This window comes from Schistocerca cancellata, chromosome 3 (assembly GCF_023864275.1).
Source record: "Schistocerca cancellata isolate TAMUIC-IGC-003103 chromosome 3, iqSchCanc2.1, whole genome shotgun sequence".
Classification (NCBI taxonomy): Eukaryota; Metazoa; Arthropoda; class Insecta; order Orthoptera; family Acrididae; genus Schistocerca; species Schistocerca cancellata.
Window position 1 is genome coordinate 6745171 of NC_064628.1, and position 9022 is coordinate 6754192.

Consider the following 9022-nt stretch of genomic DNA (forward strand, 5'->3'; position numbering starts at 1 on the left):
GAATGGCAGCCCTGTCCGAATGTGGACAAAAGGAGGAAAATGTCTATAACAGAAATAATCCGACAGTATCCGGTTGCACCACTAGTTGCCAGTACCCGAACGTGTCACATCGTACGAGTATTCAGTGGTATCACCAACGTAAGAAGCCTCCGTATGGTCCTGGCGGAGTTTCGGGCACGGGTCTGTGTGTTTGTCCTTAGGATAATTTAGGTTAAGTAGTGTGTAAGCTTAGGGACTGATGACCTTAGCAGTTTAGTCCCATAAGACTTTAAAAAAAAAGCTTGCGGAGCCGAATGATAAAAAAAGGGCTGTAACGGGTCCACGCGGCCTCATAAGGGAAAATGAGGAGCTGCTGGAATAAAGAAGCAGCAACGTCAGCAACATCCATCTACTGGCAATGGCGGCTGGACGCATTGTGGACAAGGTGATTACATGCACCGCGGTCATAAATCGCGCCTCGTACTGCTTTCTAGGCGGCAGTGGGAACAGGCCTAAGGAGTAATCCTCGAGTGTCGTTTACGTTCACTAAGAAGCGATATGAAACGGGACGAGCATGTACAATCAGTATTGCGGAAGACGAATGGTGGACTTCACTTTGTTGAAGGGTTCTAAAAAATGCAATGTATCTGTAAAGGAATGATAATTAAATGGACACCCTAGCTGCAAACAGGCGTTGATCTACTTGATTGGGAACATGTTGAAAATGTGTGCCCCGACCGGGACTCGAACCCGGGATCTCCTGCTTAAATGGCAGACGCTCTATCCATCTGAGCCACCGCGGGCACAGAGGATAGTGCGTCTGCAGGGACTTATCCCTTGCACGCTCCGCGTGAGATCCACATTCCCAACATGTCCAACATCTATTAGGCGCACTACGAATGTAGTGGTGTGGACAGTTGGGAATGTGGATCTCACGGGGAGCGTGCAAGGGATAAGTCCCTGCAGACGCACTATCCTCTGTGCCCGCGGTGGCTCAGATGGATAGAGCGTCTGCCATGTAAGCAGGGGATTCCGGTCGGGGCACACATTTTCAACATGTCCCCAATGAAGTAGATCAACGCCTGTTTGCAGCTAGGGTGTCCATTTAATTACCATTTCATTTCTAGCAAAGCTGCATGGTCATCCACGGTTACTGTTCTTTCGGGAACAGATACTACCGTCATATATATCTGTAAAGGAATTCGTATGCAAGATACTTGTTGGCCAATTCTACAGAGCTGTTCTAATACTTGGGAGTCCTGATCGAGCAGGCATGACAACAGAAATTAAGTGACGCTCTGCTAGGACCGTAACATATTGGTATATCTCGTACGAAGAATAACTGAAATTATCAGAGAACATTTTAAGTGTGAATCGTTGGAAGAAAAACGAAGTAGTTCTCGCAAAAAAGATGACTTATTTCTTAAGAATTCCTGTTGGGTAAATTTAGCGAATATGTATTACACGAAGAAGACTGTGTGGAGATTCTGCTGCCACAGCCGTACAGCTCGCATAGAATAAGACCACAGAGAATAGGGCACGTGCAGAGGCACACAGTCATTTTACCCCTAATTCAATATGCAAATGGAGTCCGATATACAATCGATAGTACTGTTAGGATGTACCCTCCGCCATACACTGTAAAGTGCCTTCCAGAATGAACAGGGTGTTCGGAAATTCACGTTACAGCCTCCTACGAGTCGTAGAGGGGAATGAGTACACAATATTTTAAACGGGAACCCATCTCCGGAAACGTACCTTTTCAATTCTACGATGGTTTGACTTCAAACGTGTCTGCTGAGGGAAAGAGAGAAGTCTCAGAGCTGCTTGTCCTGGTGTGCGATGGGGTATACAGGATGACGTTGAAACGCGTACGTTTCATAGGCAGCGATGGCGAGCCACAGAATCTCTGACCAGAGAGCATGTAGTTCAGTTCTGTTGAGAGGCAGTAGTTGCATGTAGCGAGTCGGTAGATGCAGTAGTGGTACGTAGCGAGTCGCGAGAGTTCAGTTCAGTTGCGAGTTAGCTGTTGTGTGAGGAGTCGGCGGGCGCCGACATGGCTCTATGGTCGGGATTCAGGACGAGGTATATTGTTAAATAAGGTAATGAAGCAGCTTTGCGCTCAGCTAATAATGTATGGTAATGGATATTAACTGTAATTAATTTGTTCAAGAATCGCCCCAATAATAATTTTGTTTTCAAACCAAGCATTTTAGCAAAACAAACATCTTATTGAAGCAAAATTTCCTTTGCTTTTCCTCCAAGAATCAATTTATCACGCTGGTTATTGCACAGGGCCTAAGGTTAGCGCAGCTGGCCTTATAAATTTTATCAGGTTTAGCATAACGTTAATTTTGTGGGGACTTAACATTTTTGCACATTTTTATTATCATAGACTTTTCTTTCCTTCATTTTTGCGGGAACGTTACAACGTGTACTACGTCAGACTGTCAGCTGATGTCACTTAACGTCTGTCTTTCTGCGAGACCTGTTCAATGACTGTGCGGCTCCGATACAGTAAACATGGTTCAGTACACGTTTTCGGAACGCACAGACATGCTCCTTGTGTATGGTACAGTTCGAGATAACGGTAGAGTTGCTACTCGGCTGTATCGCGAACGTTTTCCGCTAGGCGCACGCTATCGCACAAACTTTCTGTCGAAATTACGCCGCAGCTCCGGAAAACAGGTGTTTTCACCGTGACTTAGCAGCACGCTCGAGTTTCAAAAAGATATACTGCACCGCGTTGAAGGAGAACCCGTCAACGATTACCCGAACATCTGGGCGTGTAGTGGGTGTTACAGTGTCGTCTGGGACGCTCTGGGGGGGGGGGGGGGGGCAACAATTACGTCCGTACCCCTACAAGAGGGTACACGCTATGGGTCCAGCCGCCTTTCCACTACGTGTTGCCCATTGTATATGTTCCTGCACTCTCTTCACAGATAAATATAAGTTGACTACGGACTTTGTTCTAAATTCGCGAAACAGCTATGTATGGGCTGACCAAAACCTTCGTGTCACTCACATTCAGGAATTTCAACACCGGTTTGATCTTAACGTGTGGGCAGGTATTCTGGACGGTCATGTGATTGGGTCATATCTCGTTCCACTCAAGCTAACTGATCGTGCGTACTTAATCTTTGTACAAAACGTACTGGACCCGTTCCCGGAAGCTATGCCGCTGAATGTCCGTCCTCATTTCTCAAGTGACATCTGAGCAGACGATGAAAGATGTATAGGCAGGGGCCGTCAAATTGCGTGACCGCAGCGTCGTATTTGACTCTTGTGGATTTCTTCTTGTGGTGTCGTATGCAAAGGTTAATTTACGAGACTCCTGTAGAGACAGAGCAGGCCCTGCTGACAAGAGTTGTGGCCGCTGCACCAGAAACTGAAGAGACACCACGGGGGATGGAGATTGTGGCCGGCCGCGGTGGTCTAGTGGTTCTAGGCGCGCAGTCCGGAACCGCGCGACCGCTATGGTCGCAGGTTCGAATCCTGCCTCGGGCATGGATGTGTGTGATGTCCTTAGGTTAGTTAGGTTTAAATAGTTCTAAGTTCTAGGCGACTGATGATCACAGAAGTTAAGTCCCATAGTGCTCAGAGCCATTTGAACCATTTCTTTTGATGGAGATTGTGTACCAGAACAGGCTTCGTAGGTACACCTTCTGTAACAACGTTGGTGGTCGCTGCTGTAATGCATCGGTCTCTACTTACAGTACGCTGGGTTGTTTTTTGTTTTGGAATAATGTAAACACTTAATGTTTATGTTCAAATGGTTCAAATGGCTCTGAGCACTATGGGACTTAACATCTGAGGTCATCAGTTGCCTAGAACTTAGAACTACTTAAACCTAACTAACCTAAGGTCGTCACACACATCCACGGCCGAGGCAGGATTCGAACCTGCGACCGTAGCGGTCGCGCGGTTCCAGACTGAAAATGTTTAAGTGTTAACACAAACGAACGTGCTTAAATGATAAATGGTTGTTTCGTTATGTTTCCTTTCGAATTCCTACCTAATAATTGTACTGCGTTTCGCCTAATTCAATTCGTCAAACAGAAGTGGATGAGATAAACATCTGAACTGAAACCGTTATAGAACAGAAACTGTACGTTTCCAGACATGAGTTCCTCTTCAAAATATTATGTACTCTCTCCTCCCCACGAGTCCTACAAATTTGTAACGGGCATTTCCCAAAATCCTCTGTACGTAGATGTGGATGAAGAACATTTAGTACATTATTCACAACCGTGAGGTCATTCACATTAATTGTGGACTTCAGTGTAATAATTCAATTACTCAGAACACTTACAGAATCCGCCTCAAAGCGGAGACAGTGTAAGTAGGCTGTTTAGGTTTTTATGTTGGTAACGCCATGTAGCGCTCTATATTAAAATCACTGGCTGTGCTGTGTAGAGTCTGTGGATGGTTGGCATTGTTGGAATATTCTATTGTTGGGCAGTTGGATGTGAACAGCGCGTAGCGTTGCGCAGTTGGAGGTGAGCCGCCAGCAGTGGTGGATGTGGGGAGAGAGATGGCGGAGTTTTGAGAGCGTATGATCTGGACGTGTGTCCATCAGAGACAGTAAATTTGTAAGACTGGATGTCATGAACTGATATATATATTATGACTTTTGAACACTATTAAGGTAAATAAATTGCTTGTTCTCTATCAAAATCTTCCATTTGCTAAGTATGCCTATCAATAGTTAGTGCCTTCAGTAGTTAGAATCTTTTAATCAGCTGGCAGTATTGGCGCTCGCTGTATTGCAGTAGTTCGAGTAACGAAGATTTTTGTGAGGTAAGTGATTCATGAAAGGTATAGGTTATTGTTAGTCAGAGCCATTATTTTGTAGGGATTATTGAAAGTCAGATTGCGTTGTGCTAAAAATATTGTGTGTCAGCGTAGTGTTGATCAGAATAAGTAAAGAGAGAAATGTCTGAGTACGTTCAGTTCTGCTCAGCTGTTTGAAAATCAAATAACGTAAGAGGTTTATCAGCGCAGTAGTTCATTAATCTTTCTAAGGGGACGTTTCAACATTTATATTAAAGCTGTTCAGTTCCTTTCCACAACAGTTGTGTACAAAAATGCTCTGGTAGCTCCTAAGCTTCGAGCAATCGAAGCTGTAATCGGGCGAGCTGATGGAGTAATCATTCCGCGATCTCGTAACCGTCGGGCTTGTACGCTGGAGACACGGTCGCGAGTGTTTCCCTGAATCAGTCGAGCCGACTGTCGTAATGGTCCTCAAACAAGCTCAAGGACAACTGGTTCCCCGGAGCTTGTCATCACCTAACGAAGCACCGCGTCCCTAAACAACCTCGCTGTTAACACGTTGTTAGGCGCTACAGTATAAATCACGAAACCAGTAGTGCACCTGTGGCTCAACAGCCTGACACGTTCTCCGGGTTTACTCTCCTATAACAGTTTCCACAACGAAACTTTGTCTCGAAACCTGGCAGGTCGTATGTGAAATATGTTAGCGGCAAGAAGCAATCAATGCCTTCTCTGCGCGATAGCAATAGAGATACTATCGAAGACAGTGCTACCAAAGCAGAGTTACTAAACACAGCCTTCCGAAATGCCTTCACAAAAGATGACGAAGTAAATATTCCAGAATTCGGATCGAGAACAACTGTCAACATGAGTAACGTGGCAGTAAATATCCTCGGAGTAGTGAAGCAACTTAAATCACTTAATAAAAGCAAGTCTTCTGGCCCAGACTGTATGCGAATTAGGTCCCTTCCGGAATATGCTGATGCATTAGCTCCATACTTAACCATATACAACCGTTCGCTCGACGAAAGATCCGAACCCAAAGACTAGAAAGTTGCACAGGTCACACCAATATTCAAGAAAGGTAGTAGGAGTAATCCACTAAATTACAGGCCCATATCGTTAACGTCGATATGCAGCAGGATTTTAGAACATACATTGTGTGTCGAATATTATGAATTACCTCGAAGTAAACGGTCTATTGACACACAGTCAACAAGGGTTTAGAAAACATCGTTCCTGCGAAACACAACTAGCTCTTTATTCACGAGAAGTGTTGAGTGCTATTGACAAGGGATTTCAGATCGATTCCGTGTTTCTGGATTTCCGGAAGGCTTTTGACACTGTACCACACAAGCTGCTCGTAGTGAAATTGCATGCTTATAGAATATCGTCTCAGTTACGTGACTCGATTTGTGATTTCCTGTCAGAGAGGTTACAGTTCGTAGTAATTGACGGAAAGTCATCGAGTAAAACAGAAGTGATTTCTGGCGTTCCCCAAGGTAGTGTTATAGGCCCTTTGCTGTTCCTTATCTATATAAAAGATTTTGGAGAAAATCTGAGCAGCCGTTTTCAGTTGTATGTAGGTGACGCTGTCGTTTGTCGACTAATAAAATCATCAGAAGATCAAAACAAACTGCAAAACTGATTAGAAAAGATATCTGAATGGTACGAAAATTGGCAGTTGACCCTAAATAACGAAAAGTGTGAAGTCATCCACATGAGTGCTAAAAGGAACTCGATAAACTTCGGTTACACGATAAATCAGTTTAATCTAAAAGCCGTATATTCAACTAAATACCTAGGTACTACAATTACGAACAACTTAAATTGGAAGGAACACATAGAAAATGTTGTGGGGAATGCTAACCAAAGACTGCATTTTATTGGCAGGACACTTAGAAAATGTAACAGACCTACTAAGGAGACTGCCTACACTACGCTTGTCCGTCCTCTTTTAGAATACTGCTGCACGGTGTGGGATCCTTACCAGATAGGACTGACGGAGTACATCGAAAAAGTTCAAAGAAGGGCAGCACGTTTTGTATTATTGCGAAATATGGGACAGAGTGTCACAGACATGATACAGGATTTGGGCTGGAAATCATTAAAAGAAAGGCGTTTTTCGTTGCGACGGAATCTTGTCACGAAATTCCAATCACCAATTTTCTCCTCCGAATGCGAAAATATTTTGTTGACACCGACGTACATATGGAGCAACGATCACCACCATAAAATAAGGGAAATCAGAGCTCGTGCGGAAAGATATAGGTGTTCATTTTTTCCGCGTGCTATACGAGAATGGAATAATAGAGAATTGTGGAGGTGGTTCGCTGAACACTCTGCCAGGCACTTGAACGTGATTTCCGGAGCATCCGTGTAGATGCAGGTGTATAAAAGGAAGGGAAACACTAAGCGAACCATGAGGAGCACGATGACCGAAGGAAATTACCTTCTATTGAGTCTGAATGCACTTTAAATACAGGCGAGTGCTTTATTATTTTACAAACAGATGGGCAGAATCTCAGAATGTCAAACAGGAGAATAAAATAGTGAGAATTATAGTTCCCTACGGGATTTAGGACTATACTACAGAATTTCAGGAAAAACGATTCGATGAGGAATGGAAGATATGAAATGAAGGAGGTTCGCAAAAGGAAGAGTGAACTCGAAAAGTGTTATCTCCCACTTTGTATACAATTTTGACACAAGCGCAGAATGATGAATTGAACTGTATGAAATGAAATCGTCATAACGTCTGAAAGATTTGCGTTAGGACTGCACGGTTGGCCGCGGGGCATGATGGGAATTAATATGGTTTGGTTTAGCGACGAAGCCCACTTTCAATTTGATAGATTCATCAGTAAGCAAAATTGGTGCATTTGGGGAACTGAGAATCCGCATTTTATTTTGCGATCGAGAAGTCTCTTCATCCTCAACGAGCGGCTGGGTGGTTTGCAACGCCCAGTGACGGAGTAATCGGTGCGGTGTCTCCTGGTGGCACGGTGACCACCGAGCGGTACGTCAAGGTTTCGGACGAAGATTTCACCCCACTATCCAAAGTGACCCCCTAGAACTTAGAACTACTTAAACCTAACTAACCTGAGGACATCATACACATCCATGCCCGAGGCAGGATTCGAACCTGCGACCGTAGCGGTCACGCGGTTCCAGACTGTAGCGCGTAGAACCTCTCGGCCACTTCGGCCGGCTGGCCGTGTGTCCGATGGAGCATATAACGTGGTTCATCTGAAACGGCCAACTGTCGCCACTCAGTGGACGTAGAGTTCCGATATTGGGGTGCAAATCCCAGTATGGATGCATGAAACAGGTGCCTCCTGTAGAACGTTTGATGGACGATCGTTGATGGGACACTGCTGGTAGCCCCTTGGTTCGTCTTAGCGGGTCAGCTCGACAGCTTCAATTCGTCCGTACACACCTCCGCAGCTGTCGCGCACCCCTTTCATCTAGGGCCCGTGGTGAACCACATTTGCTTCAACGTCGATTTTGGATTGCGTCATTTTGTCATGCTTGGTATACCTTAACCACGGCAACAAGTGAACAGTTTACAAACTTAGCCGTTAAGGGAGTGCTTCCACCCTTGGCCAGGAAGCCAGTGATCACGCCACTTTGTACGTCAGATAAATCGCCCAGTTTCAGCATTACCACACTCGATGCACTGTTTTCCGCGTGCCCCCCACACTCTTTATATACTACGCACCCCCTGCCGGCTGTGAGCGGTTACTGCACATTCACGTCGAACATTGGCGGTGGTCATAGTAAAGTCATTGGACAGTGGCTACGTTGGTACTGTTGTTGTCCCGGCGTAACGACAAGGGCCGGCGCGAAGGTGAAGAACGCAAGAGCGGAGAGAGCTGTGTCAGAACGTCAGCCAATAAACACGCTGACCAGGCCAGGGCGTCACCACGACAGGAGCTGTCTCTACAAGAAGAGAATACAAGCGCCACTCCAGCCAGCCTCAGCCGGACAGTATTAGGACAGTACTAGCCGCCATCCTAACTGTTGTACTCAGAATTGTGCCTTGCATCAATTGCTTACATGGACGTTGTAGACTCATGCTCATAAATGAAGGATAATGCTGATATATGGTGAAACAACGCTCTGGTGGGCGGTTTGCGGGGTATGACCATGCGGTGCATTTGACGGTGGCGCTGGCAGCAGTCCACATATGCATGAGGTGTGTTGGTGCATGTCAGAGTACGGTGCAGCGAGTAAGTGTGCAGACGTTTTCACGCTTGCTAATGGTGAC

At 45.4% G+C, this 9022-nt stretch overlaps 1 non-coding gene across 1 annotated transcript; it reads right to left on the reverse strand.

Annotated features, from left to right (window-relative positions):
- Positions 1-708: 708 nt before the first annotated feature.
- Trnak-uuu (transfer RNA lysine (anticodon UUU)) lies at positions 709-783 on the reverse strand. The gene has a single exon. It is a non-coding gene; the product is annotated as a tRNA-Lys (tRNA).
- Between the last annotated feature and the right edge of the window lie 8239 nt (positions 784-9022).